Source organism: Oncorhynchus keta, chromosome 11 (assembly GCF_023373465.1).
Source record: "Oncorhynchus keta strain PuntledgeMale-10-30-2019 chromosome 11, Oket_V2, whole genome shotgun sequence".
Classification (NCBI taxonomy): domain Eukaryota; kingdom Metazoa; phylum Chordata; class Actinopteri; order Salmoniformes; family Salmonidae; genus Oncorhynchus; species Oncorhynchus keta.
The window spans coordinates 48593632-48616414 of record NC_068431.1 but is presented as its reverse complement, the minus strand read 5'-3'; the positions used below and the strand labels follow the sequence as shown (position 1 = coordinate 48616414).

At 41.0% G+C, this 22783-nt stretch overlaps 2 pseudogenes; both read left to right on the top strand.

Moving 5' to 3' along the window:
* The first annotated feature begins 265 nt into the window (after window positions 1-265).
* Window positions 266-2767, top strand: LOC118390459 (cystatin-B-like; annotated as a pseudogene).
* Window positions 2768-8179: 5412 nt separating this feature from the next.
* LOC118389721 (lipocalin-like) lies at window positions 8180-10620 on the top strand (annotated as a pseudogene).
* The last annotated feature ends 12163 nt before the right edge of the window (window positions 10621-22783 follow it).

Genomic DNA, 22783 nt, shown 5'->3' with positions numbered 1-22783 from the left:
TGTTCATAAAAGCATAATATATGAGCAGAATTATTGTTTTACCACAATTAGCCACTAAATCCCTAGTTTGAAAGCAACAGTTTTCTTGAAGCTGAGCCATGACTTTTTCGGCACATGGGCCAGATCCCTTGCAATTAGATTGACAGCAAGCAAGAAGCCTGCCGAGCGTTATCCAATGAGGTTGCAGGGCAGGGCCAACCGCTCAGCAGACACAGCAGATAGAACGAGAGAGAGCAATGACGTGAGGCACAAAATCATGGGCATTAATATGGAGTTGGTCCTTAGGCTTGTCTCGCAGTCGTCGTTCTAATTCATCCCAAAGGTGCTCGATGGGGTTGAGGTCAGGGCTCTATGCAGGCCAGTCAAGTTCTTCCACACCGATCTTGACAAACCATTTCTGTATGGACCTCAATTTGTGTGGGGGGCAATGACTAGCACAGTACTAGTACAGGACTCGTAAAGGCCCAGTGCACTACTTTTGTGATTTGTTTAAACTAAATGTATTTGAGTGTTTACCAGTATTTGTAACTTGAGTCTGATAATTATCTCTTCAAAACAGTAAATTTGATAATACTTGTGGAATATAAAAGTACTTGTTTGATATATGTTTTCCAGTTTCTTGAAATACTTTGCAAATGCAACGTATTTCTATATGAAAACTGAAATGGTCTTTTCATTCCTTTTTAGTAGACACTCTTATCCAGAGCAATTTACAGTAGTGAGTGCATACTTTTTTATACTGGTCCCCCCCTTGGGAATCAAACCTACAACCCTAGCATTGCAAGCGCCATGCTCTACCAACTGAGCCACATCATCACATCACATCATCACAAACCACTTGATGTCTCAATGTACTCAGTTACTGTATTGGTCATTGTTTTTCTTCATGGTGATAGAAAGTCTGCAGGTACAAACCTCGATGACCAGCCTATGTACAATACAGTAATGTACATTTACATTAAGTAGTTTGTATGGATAGTAAATTAATACTGCACAAAAAGTGGTTGTTTTCCATGTTATTTGATCAAGAAAAATATTTAATTTGATGTAGATGTTTTGTGTCTTTTCCCATAATGTTGCACCTTTTGATGTAAATGTTTGAGGACATGATTTAGTTATTTCTGGATTCCATTCTAATGACAAGAAAGGGACAGGGCAACAACTCTTACAATTCCAACTATTGAATCCTGCAAGATACTGTTCTTAATTATACAAGTACCTTTTTGCCAAAGCAGAGATGCTGATTTTGTAAATGGTTTTGCCTGTGCTACAGAGGTCTATATTGGTCAGCTAATACTAGTAAAGGCCCAGTGCACTACATTTTTATTTTGTGAAAAAATATTATTTTAGCACCCCTACTTCCTGCAGCCTCGGCTCCCATCACTATGAGTTATTATGCTCAGTGCCCCGGGGTACTGGGGGTGGAGCGGTGCACTCGTGATGGAACCACTTCCTGTCTGAACTATTCCAAGGTTGAAGGGGGTTTTCAATCTTTTAGACATCAACAAAAGAGCATCTTTCTGGTTATATACCCTCAATGACAAAATATATGATTTAAACATGTATTGGCTACAAATGTTAAAGATTGGTTAAGTACCCTATGCTTTTTTGTGTTGATTATAGGCTTTATAGAGCAGACGTTTCTCCACTTATAATGGTACCTTTTTTAAAAAATCAACACAATATAAACATGAATTTGCGTAATCTTTAGTAGGTATTTTAAGCTGTAACTAACGTTCCAACTTCAACAATTCATGATGATGTGTGGCGCTGTGTCCCAGGTGAGCGATGCCAATCCCCAAGGGCAGCAAATATGTGATAAGGTGAGCATAATTACTTCATTTAGCCTGCATAGTCTAGCTGTCCAACTGAATATACTCTTCTTTCAACATAGAACACTCATGCAAGCTTAATGAAGTGGTAATCATCAACCTTGAAGGTTATTGAATAATTACCTTGACAGTGTTATTCCATTCCAAACCTATAGGACTTGTGTGCACAGGCTACATAGCTTACATTTGGAACGCTGGCCGGTTTGTCTTTTACATGTTTCTAGATGAAGCCACATGCAGAGAAGAAAGCTGGGAAAGAAGTTTGATGTTTTCACCATCAAAACATTCACAACCCAAGTTGTTGCTGGGACCAACTTCTTCATTAAAGTGAGATTGTGTATTTTCAAATCGTTTTCTTTCTACTTTCTAGCCTATGTTTAGAAAAAATAAATGTCTCGGTTCCATTACAGCTTTGTTTCCCAAACTCGGCGCACGTTTTGATTTTTGCCCAAACACTATACAGCTGATTAAAATAATGAACTAATCATAAAGTTTAAATCATAAACCAAAACGTGTACCGAGCTTGGGGAAACCCTGAACTCCAGGGGGGAGCCATTTTGTTTTCGAGCACTGTGAGAGCTGTGACTCCCTGCCACACCCCCTGTATGGGTTTCAAAGCATTGACTCTGTGTCACAAATGTATAGGGTGTGAACATTTACTATACGAGCTTTGTAAACACTAAATTGGTCATTACTCAGTACATATGAGCCTTGAGAGGCCCGTCTCGGCCCGTCTCTCTGTCACCTATGCGTCACTCATCGGGCCCTAATCCTTCCCTTTCTCATAGGTCCATGTTGGTGGAGATGAATTTATGCACCTGCGCGTCATAAAACACTACCCCACGCTGGTGGGAAACTGGAGCTGCATAGAGTACAGACTCCAAAAACTCACAATGACCCTATTGGTTTCTTCTGAATACCTGTAACTCCCTGTAGATGATTACATTTACATTTAAGTCATTTAGCAGACGCTCTTATCCAGAGCGACTTACAAATTGGTGCAAACACCTATGACAGCCAGTGGAACAGCCACTTGCATCTAAATCTTGTTGGGGGGGAGAAGGGGGGTGAGAAGGATTACTTCCCCTTACTTACCCTATCCTAGGTATTCCTTGAAGAGGTGGGGTTTCAGGTGTCTCCGGAAGGTGGTGATTGACTCCGCTGTCCTGGCGTCGTGAGGGAGTTTGTTCCACCATTGGGGGGCCAGAGCAGCGAACAGTTTTGACTGGGCTGAGCGGGAACTGTACTTCCTCAGTGGTAGGGAGGCGAGCAGGCCAGAGGTGGATGAACGCAGTGCCCTTGTTTGGGTGTAGGGCCTGATCAGAGCCTGGAGGTACTGAGGTGCCGTTCCCCTCACAGCTCCGTGGCGAGCACCATGGTCTTGTAGCGGATGCGAGCTTCAACTGGAAGCCAGTGGAGAGAGCGGAGGAGCGGGGTGACGTGAGAGAACTTGGGAAGGTTGAACACCAGACGGGCTGCGGCGTTCTGGATGAGTTGTAGGGGTTTAATGGCACAGGCAGGGAGCCCAGCCAACAGCGAGTTGCAGTAATCAAGACGGGAGATGACAAGTGCCTGGATTAGGACCTGCGCCGCTTCCTGTGTGAGGCAGGGTCGTACTCTGCGGATGTTGTAGAGCATGAACCTACAGGAACGGGACACCGCCTTGATGTTAGTTGAGAACGTCAGGGTGTTGTCCAGGATCACGCCAAGGTTCTTAGCGCTCTGGGAGGAGGACACAATGGAGTTGTCAACCGTGATGGCGAGATCATGGAACGGGCAGTCCTTCCCCGGGAGGAAGAGGAGCTCCGTCTTGCTGAGGTTCAGCTTGAGGTGGTGATCCGTCATCCACACTGATATGTCTGCCAGACATGCAGAGATGCGATTCGCCACCTGGTCATCAGAAGGGGGAAAGGAGAAGATTAATTGTGTGTCGTCTGCATAGTGATGCCACCCCAATAATCCAGCCAACAGCCTCCATGCCTGCTCTGGATCATGTGTACCCATTTTATGCTCCCCTGTATTGTACTATACTGTATTGTACTATACTGTATTGTATACTGACATTGGTAAATGTCTGTCTTTACTAAAGGCCATTGACGCCTTTTGACTAAATGTATTTGGACTACAATGTAAATAAACATTTGGCAGCTGACTTGTCTTTTTCTAAAACCAAAAAACACCCAGTGAAGAGCTTATTCTATCATTTCTGTGTTTTGGAGGTTTTGACATTTCTCTGTCACAGCTATTACTATACACCTATTCCATAATCCCTAGTAGTGACTGACATGTTTCTCATGATTGCGTGGTACCACATCAGGTAGGGATTATGTCAGTTAAAAGATCAAAACAGACACACATGCAATGACTTTGAGTTGGTTCTGGACATCAAAATATAACTCTGGCAACAGGAAAGGGGAGAGTCAATCGCGGTGTGCAGTCTTCCTTTTATTTTTGCAGAAAGCATTTCCCCTCAATTGGGTGTCTGCTGTATGCAACCCAAAGGAGGGCCCCACCCATTGTAAGAGGTGATTACAACCTGTAATGACAGCATATGATTGGCTGATGGCTGCTTTAACCTGTGATTACCATATTTCACCAAAACACACAAAGCTGAAAACTGATAGTTATCCCTCTGTCTTTCGAGGTTTGATGAGCAGAATAAAAAGTGGAGGTGGAGGGGAGGAAAAAAAGAACAGAACTGCAATATAAGTCACCAGAATAAGACGGGAGATATGCAAAGTATCACAGCACTAGGATGAAGTCATTGCTGATCGTGGTGCTTGTGGTGGTGTGTCTATTGCTGACTGAGTCCGGTGAGTATGACATAACTCGACACACAGGACATAGTCATGTGATTATGTGATTATGATAACAGTGTTACAGGGTAGGCTACAGGAGAACCTTGAGTGACTCAGAGAACCTTGACTCAGTTGACCGGACCGTCCCTGTTTTATATTTTTAGATGGAAAACGTAAAACCAAGAAAAATAGGATCTCATTATCCAGAGGAGTGAAGAAGATTCAAGAGGCCCTGGGTGAGTCATATGTTATAATTTTACTTGTCCTCTTCCTCTCTGTTTCTCTCCTCTCCACCAATGTCTTTTCTGGGTGATTCCTTGCATGTGACACTGTGTGGTGATTGTAACTTTATTGAGAATTGAGAGCATTGATTTTAAAACGTTTCATGTCCACGTGTTTAATGCTGTAAGTGTTGTGTCCATTCGTTCACGACGTGGTTGTCTGTGTCTGTTGCAGACCCTAATCGAATTGTAAATACTTTGAAATGGAAAACTGGATCCAAAGATCTGGGTAAGTACAACACATAATATTTGTTTCTGTGCCCAAAACAGTGATCAACAGGATGAGTTCATATTGCCCTAACCAATCATTAAAGACTCATTAAAGACTCCACACATCTATTACACACTCATTCATATTTAGTCTGTACTATTCCAGCTTCTAGGCCACTTCAATTCTAGGATTAAACAAACATTTTTTACTATTTCTTATTTAGCTAAAGTAACAGAGGACGCCATTGTAAATGAACATTTGAGATGTAAGTAAAAAATAATATTGTTGCGTGCATATTAATACAATATTTATTCAGATATTTTGGACAAAACTGATGGTATTTATTTTGTGTTTGTTCTAGTGACGACCCAAGGTGAGTTGTGATCATGGAAGTGATGATGCCATTGATCAGGTGTTCACATGGTTGACTGTGTAGTTATTGTGTTGTCATTTCCTTCCCCTCAGTGATGAACTGGCTTCACAAAGTGGTTGACGTTGGTGAGCAATAGCTGTCTGTCTGTCTGTCTGTCTGTCTGTCTGTCTGTCTGTCTGTCTGTCTGTCTGTCTGTCTGTCTGTCTGTCTGTCTGTCTGTCTGTCTGTCATCTATCCGTGATTAACACAATGATTTCTGATTTGATTTCTCAATTTAGGAAAAGGCATTGCTAACGGTGTCTGCAAGACAGGTGAGCGTGGTACAATTAAGAAGAACTGTATGAAAACAAAATAAACCTACTGTCAACTACACATCTTGTTCATTCTATATGAACACCTTAGAGTGCATTGTTTCCCTCATTGTGCTTCCCTCCTGTCCTTTACCCTCACAGTCAGCTATGTATGAGGGACTTGAAGCTAGACTTGACAGTAATGGTGAGTACCAAAGACTATATGAGTGAGTAGCCTCCTATTTAGTGCAATTTGTGTAATCGATGTTCTACCTTCTATCATCTAATCCAATCATACATAGACTTGTACTCTCGTCTGTCCTCTCTCCACTTCAAGAACAGTGTCAATACTGTAGATGGACAGAAGAGGTCACCTTTCTAATGAAATCTTCTACGGGACAGCTGGGAGGGAGCAAAGCTTGTGTGAATAGACTTGCTGCACCGCAACACCTCTTGAAACTTCCCCAGTTCAATCCACAAGCTGAATCTACCATCTGTCAGAATGAACATAGAGGCATCTTGATAACTGTCAGTTTTCTTGCTCAAAGTACATACCAGTTAATCCTTACCATAACACAGAAATACCTAAACTTGCATGCATGGTTGTTCAGTCAGTAGACTACAATTGTTTGTGGTTTTATTTTTTTGGAATGAAGTGAATTACATTTGTTGTTCAATTAAATAATGTTCCGATAAACTATTTTAGCCGCTCAATCGTGGTTTGATTGTATTTACACACCTGAAGTAAGCACACAAATATTGTCTTGACATGCTGAGAACATTTCTTGTTTTGATTTCTTAGTATTGAATTGAATAATGATATGTTTTGAGACCACTGTTTCAACTGGTAAGATACAGTATGTGAACTGTTGGTGTGTCTGTGACATAAAGACTTGCCCACACGTGTTTCAGGTGTTTCATAACAGTATGTCTATCGCCTCCAACTGCCAAAAGAGTGGAAAATTACCAACTGGCAAACAATTTCTTAGGACTTATGTAAGGATTACTTGCATGAAACAGTATAATATTTAAAGGGATATACCACTCAAAAGGTATGTGGAAAATCATGGTAGGTTGTATTTTTAGTTGACTATACCTTTAAAATTGTGTTGAACTGAGATGACATGAAGTGTTGACCTGAGATGATATGATTACATGAAGGCTTGGTCTTCCTTTTCAAGCAAGGGTTTACACTGATAGTTATATTTTACATTAACCCCCCCCCACCCACCCACCCACACACACAAACACACAAAGTGAGATGCAGGGATCGTGTGTTAGGTGGAGCTCTGTTTACTATCTAAAGTGCTGACAGTTAGATTTGATTCACTAGTTCCTGCCCACTGTCTGTCTTTTTATGCTCCTGTTATTATATTTTCTAAATTGATGGGCTGATCCTTACAAGAGCTTTCAGCCCACTTCACACGCACAAACATATTACATACAGTACCAGTCAAACGTTTGGACACACCTGCTCATTCCAGTGTTTTTCATTATTTGTACTATTTTCTACAGTGTAGAATAATAGTGAAGACATCAAAACTATTAAATAACACATATGGAATCATGTAGTAACCAAAAAAAGTGTCCAAATATATTTGTTTTGTTTGAGAGTCTTCAAAGTAGCCACCCTTTGCCTTGATGACAGCTTTACACACTCTTGGCATTCTCTCATCCAGCTAGTGACACTGCCAATGATTTATTTAGAATTCAATGCACACTTAATCAGCATGGCTACCACCATTCTGTATGGATACGCCATCCAATCTGGTTTGTGCTTAGTGGAACGATCATTTGTTTTTCAACTGACCCAAAACACACCTCCAGGCTGTGTAAGGGCAATTTGACCAAGAAGGAGAGAGATGGAGTGCTGCATCAGATAACCTGGCCTCCACATGGTTTGGGATGAGTTGGACCGCAAATTGAAGGAAAAGCAGCCAATAAATGCTCAGCATATGTGGGAACTCCTTCAAAACGGTTGGAAAAACATTCCAGGTAAAGCTGGTTGAAAGAATGCCAAGAGTGTGCAGAGCTTTCATCAAGGCAAACGTTTTCTACTTTGAAGAATCTAAAATATAACATATATTTTGATTTGTTTAACACTTGTTTGGTTACTACATGATTCTATATGTGTTATTTCATAGTTTTGATGTCTTCACTATTGTTCTACAATGTAGAAAATAGTAAAAAATAAAGAAAAACCCTTGAATGAGTAGATGTGTCCAAACTTTTGACTGGTACTGTACACACTCATAGCATGCAGACAATCACCAAGACAATTCATTGTATGTTTTCTAATGTTATCTCAATTTATTTGAGATTAAATGTGTATTATACACTTGCATTTTGATGAATGCTCTCATCATCTCAAAATTCAGTTCATGATGTCCCTTTTTGTGGATAAGTTCACTTCCAGTGTTCTACAAAGGGAGGCTCTCCATAGGCCCCATCTCCATAGGTACTGTATAACTAGTGTGTGTGTGTGTGTGTGTGTGTGTGTGTGTGTGTGTGTGTGTGTGTGTGTGTGTGTGTGTGTGTGTGTGTGTGTGTGTGTGTGTGTGTGTGTGTGTGTCTAAGGGGCGGGGTATAGATACGCTAGCAGGTAGCAGCTTGTGTGTATGGGAGGGGGTGTTTATGTAAACCCATGCTCTATAGTATATATAGGAGTGAGAGGTAGCTAAGAAAAGCAGATCTCCTGTTTTGTCCTTTATAATTCTTGATACTGACCCTGCTCTGCTGTAGCCATGACGACCATGCTGCTGAGCGCACTAGGAGCACTGCTCTGCTCCTTGGTTGTCACCGCTGAGGTCATGCCCCAAGGAGACTTCAATCTACAGGGGGTAAGAGAGAGAATGAAGAGAGGGATCAGAAATCAGCGTTACATTGAAAATCAAATGACGAGGAACAAACTAGGGATTATTATGGAAAAAAAAAGAAACGTTAGAAACGAAAGAATACAGAAAGGAACCTGTGATGAAAACCAGATTCAAATGGAAGGGATGAAGACAAATGTGGGAATTCTAGTGACACATTGTTGGGTGTTCATATTGAGACAATAGTTATTCAGATGTTCCTTCATGAATGATTCAGGGATATTTCAGTATCCGCCCTCACAGATTTAAGGTTTCAACTTTCTGTGACTCCTGCAGACAGAAATAAGGAGGTGATGCAATTTAATCAGGGCTGTTTTCTGCAGGTGGCAGGAAAGTGGTATGTGATTGGATTTGCCACTAATGCCCATCAACCACAAGGCCAGCATGAAGATGGGCAACGCCATGCTGACACCAACTGCTGACGGAGACCAGGAAATGGCATATTCTAGCCGGAAGTAACAGAGAAAGAGAGAGACATTGTGCTGATTATGTATTAACTGTATCGTCTCTGTAGCGCTGATGGCTCCTGCTGGAGAATGAACCACCTGGCCAAGAAGACACTTCTGGGGAAATTAATCTTCAAGAGCGAGCGTAAGTCTACAACCTATAAACACATACACACACAGTGCACTAATGGGCATGTGTGTGATATTGTCAATTCATCTCCCTCTCGTCCCCTCGTTGACGTTAAGTATGACAAGTATGCTCTTATTCACACCAAGACCAAGGGTGTTTCAGCTGTGCTCACCAACCTGTATGGTACGATACTTTCCACTCCTCTGCAAAATCCCATGACTCAGTCTCATTGTTTCCCTATTCCTTTCCCCATCATTTGTTAGAAATCTTATATTACAAAATATTGTATCCTTCACAGTATATTTAGTGTGCCATGTATAGTACCGTGGGACAGACCTGAGCCCTGGCCTGCTGCAGAAGTTTAGGCAGTTGTCCCTGGACACTCCCCCCAGAAATGGTACAGCTCATCTGTACAACCCATTTGTGAAGTGTGTTTATGTTGCACAATATTTCTTGATAGAAGTGTGGAATGTTTCAGACACAGCTAACCGATTGCTGCAGCTGTACATAGTCTATCGGTAAATAGCCCACCCAATTTTACCTACCTCATCCCCATACTGTTTTTATTTATTTACTTTTCTGATCTTTTGCACACCAATATCTCTACCTGTACATGACCATCTGATCATTTATCACTCCAGTGTTAATCTGCAAAATTTTAATTATTCACCTACCTCCTCATGCCTTTTGCACACAACCTATATAGACTCTCTTTTTTTTCTACTGTGTTATTGGCTTGTTAATTGTTTACTCCATGTGTAACTCTGTGTTGTCCGATCACACTGCTATGCTTTATCTTGGCCAGGTCGCAGTTGCAAATGAGAACTTGTTCTCAACTAGCCTACCTGGTTAAATAAAGGTGAAATAAAATAAAAAAAATAGTTATCAACCTTATTTCTCTCTTTCTGCAGATGAGTGTCCTGCTGTGAAATTTCATCCATGTTTTTTCTTTCTAAACGTGCTCCCTTGATCAGTCTGCATGGCATTGCTACTCGGTCGGTAGAACCATGGCAACTGTGGCAACCATTTACCACCTTTAGCTCCGTTGGCCCATCAGGCTCCGCCTTCACTAGGCAATTCAGATGCAAGTTCATCCCAGCGTAGCTGTAAACTCTGTTAGTTTTTCACTTCTCTGACTTGCTTCAATGAAATACTGTCTCGTGCTTTTTTCCGTTTGTCAGTCATTCTACTCGTCAGATGACTAGAATATGTTGGGTATTTAATACCTCTGATCCTAAGATGTAACGTTAGCTGCTTTAGAAGTCTGTGTTGATCAAATGTCATGTAAAACCAGCTCTAAAAGTAACCTTGGTGTACCATCATTCTATTGAAAATGTTATCCTACTTCTTGCCAGTACATCCATAACACAGCTCTGATTCCTCCTTTTGTTAAGGGTTTACATCTACACACTTTATTTACAAATGTTTACAAAACAATAATTTACCTCCTATAGAATTCTAGTTACACTAAATTATACAACAAAGTTCATGATGAAGAAATAAATATAAAAGCACAAATGATCACAGGGGAAGGAACTGTTGAAGCGAGTACAAATATACCACCAGTCTTTACAAGTTGTATTTCTCCTCAGGAGACTAATGCCTCTCCCTGGCCACTGGCATAAGTAGATGTGTGTTTGGGTAAAGGAAGTATGTTGTGGTCATGAGTCTGTGGTACCAGATCTAGTGCAATCTAACTCTGAAGGCCTTGCTGGCGCTGCATCCAGTTTATTAGGGGTTAAATAATCTGTATGAAAATGGGTTTAGGGGTTGGTTCTAAATGATACTGCTTACCTGTTAGATCCCTCCCACCCCCATGGGGAAAAACAACCACATCTAGTATCTAATTTTGTGTAAAGAAGTGAATCAACTAAAATAAATCTCTCTGAAGCCACAGCTTTTACAATGGACATGGCTATTTGCTATGATGCAGTCAAATCCTTCTCCAGGCATTGTCCATGACTAGACAGACAGTTCTCCTCAAAACAACAAAGATATAAAGATGTGGGGACAGACACCAGTAAGCGCAATATGCTATGAAAGTCCCGCCTACTTCCTCGTTCAAATCCTCTATTGTTTTTGAATGGGCGCCAAGCTTCATGAAAACGTGGTCATTTACGATATATGTAAAATTATATTCGTATTTGTGGATTCATTTACTTCTACCTGATGTCTTTCATGAATATGTTTAATTTTATTAGTATTTTCCGTAATCAAAAACTTTCAAAAATATATTGGGTAAATGAATCCACGAATAGAAGATATATCTTATAAGTGCTATTATAAACTGGGTGGTTTGAGCCCTGAATTCTGGCATATCAGAACGTATACCACCGGGTATGACAAAACATTTAGTTTTACTGCTCTATTTACGTTGGTAACCAGTTTATAATAGCAATAGGGTTCTTCGGGGGTTGTAATACAGTATTTGGCCAATATTCCATGGATAAAGGCTGTGTCCAGGCACTCTGCGTTGCGTCTTGCGTAAGAACAGCCCTATCGGGCATATACCACACCTCCTCCAGCCTTACTGCTTAGTTAGAATGGAAGACCACTCTGCTCAGTGGACCTGCGTTTTCTCAGCAGTTGAATGTCCATTGCATTGTGTGAATACAAACAGCTTGTATATTTATACAGCAGCAGTTTATCCACTTCATAAATAGAATGGTACCTTTCAGAAAGCATGACTCAAGTCATGTGATCGTGACAATATAAACAACAAAGTAAAAATTCCTTCATAGGTTTTTCAGCTGTAACTAACTTTCCTACTTCAACTAATCATGATGATGTGTAGCGGTGCCTCCGAGGTGACGGCCATGGCTAGACGGGATCCAGCTTTTGTCCATTTAAATTCAGGTTTGACGTTTTGTAGCCGGTTAGGAAAATGTAAACAGCAGGTTAGGATAATTCACGTAGCAGGTAGAATAATTATAATTATATTATTATTATTATATTATTATATATATTATAATAATTAGGTTAAGGTTAGGAAAAGAGTTAGGCTTAGCTAAAATGCAACAAAAATCTACTTTTGACATAAACTGGATCCATTCTAGCCATGAACGTGAAGGATGCCACTCCCGAAGTGCACCAAATCTGCTATAAAGTGAGCATAATTCCTTAATTTCGCCCGCTTAGTCTCGCTGTCCAACTGAATATGCTCATCTTTCAACAAAGATGACACAATAATTACCTCGACCATGTTATTCAATTTGTGGGTAAATAATAAATGTATTCTTTCAACAAAGATGACACACAAAAATTACCTCAACCATGTTATTCCATTTGTGGGTAATACACCATAATTTGCAAATAAATTCATTAAAAATCCTACAATGTGATTTTCTGGATTTTTTTTCTCATTTTGTCTGTTATAGTTGAAGTGTACCTATGATGAAAATTACAGGTCTCTCTCATCTTTTTAAGTGGGAGAACTTGCACAATTGGTGGCTGACTAAATACTTTTTTGCCCCACTGTAGATGTGCAGATGATGATGTGCAAGTAGAGATACTGGGGTGCAAAAGAGCAAAAAATAAACAACAATATGGGGATGAGGTAGTTGGGTGGGATATTTACAGATGGGCTGTGTACAGGTGCAGTGATCGGTAAGCTGCTCTGACAGCTGATGCTTAAAGTTAGTGAGGGAGATATAAGTCTCCAGCTTCAGTGATTTTTGCCATTTGTTCCAGTCATTGGCAGCAGAGAACTGGAAGGAAAGGCAGCCAAAGTAGGAGTTGTCTTTGAGGATGACCAGTGAAATATACCTCCTGGAGCTTGTGCTATGGGTGGGTGTTGCTATGGTGACCAGTGAGCTGAGATAAGGTGGGACTTTACCTAGCAAAGACTTATAGATGACCTGGAGCCAGTGGTTTGGCGATGAATATGAAGCAAGGGCCAGCCAACGAGAGCATACAGGTCGCAGTGGTGGGTAGTGTATGGGGCTTTGGTGACACAATGGATGGCACTGTGATTTGCTAAGTAGACTGTTGGAGGCTATTTTGTAAATTACATCGCTGAAGTCAAGGGTCGGTAGGATAGTCAGTTTTATGAGGGTATGAGCATGAGTGAAGGATGCTTTTTTGCGAAATAGGAAGCCAATTATAGATTTAATTTTGGATTGGAGATGCTTAATGTGAGTTTAGAAGGAGAGTTTACAGTCTAACCAGACACCTAAGTATTTGTAGTTGTCCACATATTCTATGTCAGAACCGTCCAGAGTAGTGATGCTAGTCGGGTGGGCGGGTGCTGGCAGCGATCGGTTGAAGTGCATGCATTTAGTTTTACTAGCATTTAAGAGCAGTTGGAGGCCACGGAAGGAGTGTTGTATGGCATTGAAGCTTGTCTGGAGATTTGTTAACACAGTGTCCAAAGAAGGGCCAGAAGTATACAGAATGGTGTCGTCTGTGTAGAGGTGGATCAGAAAATCACCAGCAGCAAGAGCAACATAATTCATTGTCACTGTGAGCGGGATCATTTGCCTCTGTTCACTGAAAAGAGCTGTTCATTTGTCTCCCAAACTGCTCATCGCTCAGTAATGCTTAGAAATGTACCAAAACCATAAAAAATCTTGAATTTAAAGCCTAAAATGTTGTCTACCACAATGTCAGATCGTGAAATGTGAGTTCAAATACATCTTTACCTGACCAAATTGTTAGATGTTCTGCAAAAAAATATTAGCACTGAATGAGGCACTCTCCTCACTATATTGTTCCTGCACTGAGGAATTGCCATCTTCAGAGGATGTTTTTATAATTTATCTGCAGATAATCAATGTCTGGAGCTCAAAAAGTAATAGGAAAAGTATGCAAATCAGGCAACCAAATTAACATATATGCGATTCGGTTCCCGACTTTCACCAAAAAAAGCCATTCAAAAAGAGCCGTTCATTCGCGAACGACCCATCAGTACACTGGCTATGCACTGAGTAATAGACAAATGGCCGCAACACACAGACACACAGACAGAAATGGGCAATATTGTCGGAAATTAATTGGCACATATTGTGTTAGGTTTGGATTTTTAAGCCAATAGTGGCTAACCAGGGTTGGGATAATATCAATATTTCTTCATTTGGTTAGAGCTGGAAGCTTGCAGTGTCTGATACTTGAGAGATTTGATCATGACAGTTGACGGTGGAACCAGGGCCAGCACTATGGGCTGGCCTTAGGGGTCCTGGCCCACCCTACCATACCTCCTTGCCTGTCCAAATAAATTATTTAAATATTGATTAAAAAATGTATTTCACCGTGATGCGTTCAGACAGAAAGACTAAAGATTATGGCATGCAGGGGTGTAACTTTCACCAGAGATGGGGGGGGGGGGGTGACATATTGAAATAGCATGTTTGTCCCCCCCAGTTTTATCATTGGAATGTGATACAAAATGAGGCAACGGTGTGCTTTAGGACCATGCGGACGCCTCCGAGCAGTCGGGTCGGCTGTTTGGAGTGTTTATCCGACTGGATAAAAATGTTTTTTTTTTTATATATACACATTTATGTCCCTTTCTCCAGTGATATAGCCTAATTTCAGCAGAGAGGAAGAGGCGAAGCGAGAGGGCTCACTCTCACCAAAATCTGTACAGAGTAAGCCCAATGCCTTTCTATGGGAATAATATACAGGCTTAAGCTTGTCGCCTGCCTTCCTGACCATTGGGACAAAGAGTACCATTGTTAGGGCAGAGAGCATCTCGTCATTATATACAGATATCTGGTTTCAGCCTCTTGCGAACTGGAAAGGGTTGGCGGGTGCACAGTGCACTGTTAGGATGCTGGATTGCCCTAAATTAATTAATTAATTATTATATAATAACTCCTGTCTAAATAAAATCATTCAAAATACTTGAACCGGGAGCATGACTTTCCCATTTGGCATTGTCTGATTGTCTTAACTCATCACGTACACCACTAATTCAAGTCAACAAAGTATTTTTTTTAAATATTTACATTTCCAACACTCCCAGCCTTGATCTTCACCAAGCCTCGGTATGACAGAGCAAAGTATCCTGATCTGATGATCCCATATAAAGTAAAAGAATACAAATATATTTTGAAAAAAAAAAAAAATTCTCACAAAAGTAGTGCACTGGGGCTTTAATAGTCCTGTATAAGCGAACCGATATAGCCGTCTGCAGCCGGTCCCCCCCCCATGTGGCAATGATTTTGAGAAACTAAAACTTTAATAATGAAATTAAACTGTTCTACGAAAATGCACATATAAACTAATCATAACTGGTGGGATAAATTGTAAGCTTGAGAAGCTGCCTTTACTACTATTACACCAGTTCCAAGAATTATGCGTGCACACATTGGAGATCCGTGAAAAAACGTGCTGCCTATGAAATCAAAGGCCTGTTCAATTGATAAATTCTGGCGCCAGCTCCTGGGTGGAACACTTGAAAATTGCAAGTACTTTCAGCTTTCAGGTTTGTTTGGCCAGCTACTCATAAGTGGTCTGCGAGCTACTGGTAGCTACTGGTAGATCAACATGTTGGAGACCCCTGCAATACATTGAGTCATGATTTTGTCTTCAAGCTCTGTGAGAGCTGTGACTCCCTGCCACACCCTCACAACCCCCTGTATGGCTTTCAAAGCATTGGGCTGTGTTAAAAATGTATAGGGTGTAAACATGTACTGGAAGAGCTTTGTAAACCCTAAACAAATGGATCTTTACTCAGTACATAAGAGTCTTGAGAGTCATGTCTCTCTATCACCTATGCATCACTCATCAGGCCCTAATCCTTCCCTCTCTTATAGGTCCATGTTGGTGGAGATGAATTTATGCACCTGCGCGTCATAAAACACTACCCCACGCTGGTGGGAAACTGGAGCTGCATAGAGTACAGACTCCAAAAACTCACAATGACCCTATTGGTTTCTTCTGAATACCTGCCAACAGCCTCTATGCCTGCTCTGGATCATGTGTACCCATTTTATGCTCACTTGTACTGTATTGTACTCTACTGTATTGTACTCTACTGTATTGTACTATACTGTAATATACTATACTGTATTTTATACTTCCATTGGTAAATATCTGTCTTTGTACTAAAATCCATTTTCACCTTTGACTAAATGTATTTTGGTACAATACAATGTAAATAAACATTTGACTTTACTTTTTGTAAAACTTTTAAAGAATCTATAAAAAAAAAATCTGTGAAGTGCGTATGTGGGTGCTTGTTATACAATTTCAATTTGCATATTTGTAGTTGATGACATTTCCGACATCTCTATCACATCAATTACTGTACACCTATTGCGTAATCCCTAGTAGTGACTGACGTTTCTTATGATTTTATGGTACCACATATCAGGTAGAGATTCTGTCAGTTGAGTACAGTGCAGTCTTCCAATCGAGGCCTCAAATCGGGATGGTCTCCTTTTAAAACCGGCACATCTGGAGGAAGAGGCTTGATTTCTGACACTATAGTGGTACAGTTTTCCTTCATCGAAGAAGCCTCAGGTTGTACCTCCTATAGGTCTACTGTTTGAAACATTTTCTGCATTTAAGATCGAAACAGACTTTGAGTTGGTTCTGGACATTAAAATATAATTCTGGCAACAGGAAAGGGGAGAGTCAATTTCGGTGTGCAGTTTTCCTTTTCTTTTTGCAGAAAACATTTTCCCTCAATTGGGTGTCTGCTGTAATGCAACCCAAAAGAGGACCCCACCCATTGTAAGAGGTGATTACAACCTGTAATGACAGCATATGATTGGCTGATGGCTGCTTTTACCTGTGATTACCATATTTCACCAAAACACACACAAAGCTGAAAACTGGTAATTATCCTTCTGTCTTGGGGGGTTTCAGGAGGGGAATTGATGAGGGGCCCCCGAGTGGCACAGCAGTCTAAGGCTCTGCATCTCAGTGTGAGAGGCGTCACTACAGTCCCTGGTTCGATTCCAGGCTGTATCACATCCGGCCGTGATTGGGAGTCCCATATGGCAGCGCACAATCGCCCCATCGTCATCCGGGTTTGACCGGGGTATGCTGTCATTGTAAATAAGAATTGGTTTTGATTTGCCTAGTTAAATAAAGGTGAAATACAAACAAAAAAAAAATAAAGTAGAGGTTGTTCAGAGAAGGAAAGGAACCGAACTGGCATAAAGTCACCAGAATAAGACGGGAGATATGCAAAGAATCACAGCATTAGGATGAAGTCATTGCTGATCGTGATGCTTGTGGTGTTGGGTCTATTGCTGACTAAATCTGGTGAGTATGACTTAACTCACGACATACAGGACATAGTCATGTGATTATGATAACGGTGTTACAGGGTAGGCTACAGGAGAACCTTGAGTGACTCAGAGAACCTTGACTCAGTTGACCGGACCTCCCTGTTTTATATTTTTAGATGGAAAATGTAAAACCAAGAAAAATAGGATCTCATTACCCAGAGGAGTGAAGAAGATTCAAGAGGCCCTGGGTGAGTCATATGTTATAATTTTACTTGTCCTCTTCCTCTCTGTTTCTCTCCTCTCCACCAATGTATTTTCTGGGTGATTCCTTGCATGTGTGGTGATTGTAACTTTATTGAGAGCATTGATTTTAAAACGTTTCATGTCCACGTGTTTAATGCTGTAAGTGTTGTGGCCATTTGTTCATAAGGTGGTTGGCTGTGTCTGTTGCAGACCCTAATCGAATTGTAAATACTTTGAAATGGAAAACTGGATCCAAAGATCTGGCTAAGTACAACACATACAGTGGGGCAAAAAAGTATTTAGTCAGCCACCAATTGTGCAAGTTCTCCCGCTTAAAAAGATGAGAGATGCCTGTAATTTTCATCATAGGTACACTTCAACTATGACAGACAAAATGAGAAAATAATTCAGAAAAAAATCACATTGTAGGATTTTTAATGAATTTATTTACAAATTATGGTGGAAAATAAGTATTTGGTCAATAACAAAAGTTTATCTCAATACTTTGTTATATACCCTTTGTTGGCAATGACAGAGGTTAAACGTTTTCTGTAAGTCTTCACAAGGTTTTCACACACTGTTGCTGGTATTTTGGCCCATTCCTCCATGCAGATCTCCTCTAGAGCAGTGATGTTTTGGGGCTGTTGCTGGGCAACATGGACTTTCAACTCCCTCCAAAGATTTTCTATGGGGTTGAGATCTGGAGACTGGCTCGGCCACTCCAGGACCTTGAAATGCTTCTTACGAAGCCACTCCTTCGTTGCCCGGGCGGTGTGTTTGGGATCATTGTCATGCTGAAAGACCCAGCCACGTTTCATCTTCAATGCCCTTGCTGATAGAAGGAGGTTTTCACTCAAAATCTCACAACACATGGCCCCATTCATTCCTTCCTTTACACGTATCAGTCGTCCTGGTCCCTTTTCAGAAAAACAGCCCCAAAGCATGATGTTTCCACCCCCATGCTTCACAGTAGGTATGGTGTTCTTTGGATGCAACTCAGCATTCTTTGTCCTCCAAACACGACGAGTTGAGTTTTTACCAAAAAGTTATATTTTGGTTTCATCTGACCATATGACATTCTCCCAATCTTCTTCTGGATCATCCAAATGCTCTCTAGAAAACTTCAGACGGGCCTGGACATGTACTGGCTTAAGCAGGGGGACACGTCTGGCACTGCAGGATTTGAGTCCCTGGCGGCGTAGTGTGTTACTGATGGTAGGCTTTGTTACTTTGGTCCTAGCTCTCTGCAGGTCATTCACTAGGTCCCCCCGTGTGGTACTGGGATTTTTGCTCACTGTTCTTGTGATCATTTTCACCCCATGGAGTTAGATCTTGTGTGGAGCCCCAGATCGAGGGAGATTATCAGTGGTCTTGTATGTCTTCCATTTCCTAATAATTGCTCCCACAGTTGATTTCTTCAAACCAAGCTGCTTACCTATTGCAGATTTAGTCTTCCCAGCCTGGTGCAGGTTTACAATTTTGTTTCTGGTGTCCTTTGACAGCTCTTTGGTCTTGGCCATAGTGGAGTTTGACTGTTTGAGGTTGTGGACAGGTGTCTTTTATACTGATAACAAGTTCAAACAGGTGCCATTAATACAGGTAACGAGTGGAGAACAGAGGAGCCTCTTGCTTGTTTGTAGGTGACCAAATACTTATTTTACACCATAATTTGCAAATAAATTCATTAAAAGTTCTACAATGTGATTTTCTGGAATGTTTTTTTCTCATTTTGTCTGTCATAGTTGAAGTGTACCTATGATGAAAATGACAGGCTTCTCTCATATTTTTAAGTGGGAGAACTTGCACAATTGGTGGCTGACTAAATACTTTTTTGCCCCACTGTAATATTTGTTTCTGTACCCAAAACAGTGATCAACAGGATGTGTTCATATTGCCCTAACCAACCTAACCTAACATTCATATTTAGTCTGTACTATTCCAGCTTCTAGGCCACTTCAATTCTAGGATAAAAAATTTTTTTTTACTATTTCTTATTTCGCTAAAGTAACAGAGGACACCATAGGAAATGTAAGTAAAAAATATTATTGCAAGCATATAAGGATTAATCTGCATTAGTAATACAATATTTATTCAGATATTTTGGACAAAACTGATGGTATTTATTTTGTGTTTGTTCTAGTGACGACCCAAGGTGAGTTGTGATCATGGACGTGATGATGGCATTGCTCAGGTGTTCACATGGTTGGCTGTGTAGTTACTGTGTTGTCATTTCCTTCCCCTCAGTGATGAACTGGCTTCATAAAGTGGCTGACGTTGGTGAGCAATAGCTGTCTGTTCATCTGTCTGTCATTTCTGTCTGTTTGACTAGCTTCTAGTAGTGATTCACACAATCATTTATGATTTGTCAATTTAGGAAAATATACGGTGTCTGCAAGACAGGTGAGCATGGTACAGCTAAGAATAACTGTATGAAAGCAACACAGTATGCAAAGCTTTCATCAAGGCAAAGGGTGGCTCCTTAGAATAATGTTAAAAATATAGAATATATGTAGATTTTGAACACTTTTTTGGTTATAACATGATTCCATGTGTTATTTCATAATTTTGATGTCTTCACTATTATTCTACAATTGTAAAAATGGTAAAGAAAAAGAAAAATAAAGACAAACCCTGGAATTAGTAGGTGTAATTAAACATTTGACTGGTACTGCAAGTATTCAGACACTTTTCTATAAGACTCGAAATTGAGTTCAGATGCATCCTGTTTCCATTGATCATCCTTGAGATGTTTCTACAACTTGATTGGAGTCCACCTGTGGTAAATTCAATTGATTGGACATGATTTGTATATATAAGGGCCCACAATTGACAGTGCATGTCAGAGCAAAAACCAAGCCATGATATCGACGGAAATGTCCACAGCGCTCCAAGGCAGGATTGTGTCGACGCACAGATCTGGGAAAGGGTACCAAAAATGTCTGCAGCATTGAAGGTCCCCAAGAACACAGTGGCCTCCATCATTCTTAAATGGAAGAAGTTTGGAAACACCATCCAAATATTTATTTATATTCTTAATTCTGTTCCTTTCCTTTAGATTGTGTCTATTGTTAGATATTACTACACTGTTGGAGCTAGAAACACAAGCACTTCGCTATACCCGTAATAACATCTGATAAACACCTGTATGTGACTATTTATTTTTGATTTGATTTAGAGCTGGCTGCCCAGCCAAACTGAGAAATCGGGGGAGAAGGTCCTTGGTCAGGAAGGTGACCAAGAACCCGATGGTCACTCTGACAGAGTTTCAGTGTTCCTCTGTGAAGATGGGAGAACCTTCCAGAAGGACACCCATCTCTGCATCACTCCACCAATCAGGCCTATATGGTAGGGTGGCCAGACGGAAGCCACTCCTCAGTAAAAGGTACATGACAGCCTGCTTGGAGTTTGCCAAAAGATGCAGACGTTGAGAAACAAGATTCTCTGGTCTGATGAAACGAAGATTGAACACTTTGGCCTGAATGCTAAGAGTCACATCTGGAGGAAACCTGGCACCATCCCTACGGTGAAGCATAGTGGTGGCAGCATCATGCTGTGGGGATGTTTTTCAGCGGTAAGGACTGGGAGACAAAGATGATCGAAGGAAAGATGAACGGAGCAAAGTACAGGGATTCTTGATGAAAATCTGCTCCAGAGTGCTCAGGACCTCAAACTGGGGCGAAGTTCACCTTCCAACACGACAATGACCCTAAGCACACAGCCAAGACAACGCACGAGTGGCTTCGGGACAAGTCTCTGAATGACCCTGAGTGGCACAGCCAGAGCCTGGACTTGAATCCGATTGAACATCTCTGGAGAGACCTGAAAATAGCTGTGCAGCGACGCGACGCTCCCCATCCAACTGTATCACTGCCTGGTACTGCAGGGCTCTACAGAGGGTGGTGCAGTCTGCCAAACGCATCACCGGGGGCACAGTGCCTGCCCTCCAGGACACTGTTGCTTCAATATATCCACATACTTTCCCCTCCTCATGATGCCATCTATTTTGTGAAGTGCACTATTCCCTCCTGCAGCAAAGCACCACCACAACATGATGCTGCCACGCCCGTGCTTCAGGGTTTGGATGGTGTTCTTCGGCTTGCAAGTCTCCCCCCTTTTCTTCCAAACATAACGATGGTCATTATGGCCAAACAGTTCTGTTTTTGTTTCATCAGACCACAGGATATTTCTCCAAAAAGTACGATCTTCATCCCCTTGTGCAGTTGCAAACCGTAGTCTGGCTTTTTTATGGCAGTTTTGGAGCAGTGGCTTCTTCCTTGCTGAGCGGCCTTTCAGGTTATGTCGATATAGGACTCGTTTTACTGTGGATATAGATATTTTTGTGCCTGTTTCCAGGTCCTTTGCTGTTGTTCTGGGATTGATTTGCACTTTTCGCACCATAGTACATTCTTCTCTAGGAGACAGATGGCTGCGTGGTCCCATGGTGTTTATACTTGCGTACCATTGTTTGTACAGATGAACGTGGTACCTTCAGACATTTGAAAATTGCTCCCAAGGAGGTATTGGCTGATTTATTTTGATTTTCCCATGATGTCAAGCAAAGAGGCATTGAGTTTGAAGGTAGGCCTTGAAATACATCTGCATTGACACCTCACATAGGCTAATTGACATCATTTGAGTCAATCAGAAGCTTCTAAAGCCATGACATTATTTTCTGGAATTGTCCAAACTGTTTAAAAAGGCACAGTCAACTTAGTGTATGTAAACTTCTGAGCCACTGGAATTGTGATACAGTGAATTAATCTGTCTGTAAACAATTGTTGGAAAAATTACTTGTGTCATGTACAAAGTTGTTGTCCTAACCGACTTGCCAAAACTATAGTTTGTTAACAATACATTTTTAATGACGCCAACCTAAGTGTATGTAAACTTCCGACTTCAACTGTATATACTGTATTCTATTGAACTGTGTTTTAGTCAATGCCACTCCGACATTTCTCGTCCTAATATTTATATATTTCTTAATTCCATTCTTTTACTTTTAGATTTTTGTATTGTTGTTAATTGTTAAGATACTACTGCACTGTTGGAGCTAGGAACACAAGCATTTCACTACACCCAAAATAACATCTGCTAGATATGTGTATGTATATGTGACCAATACAGTT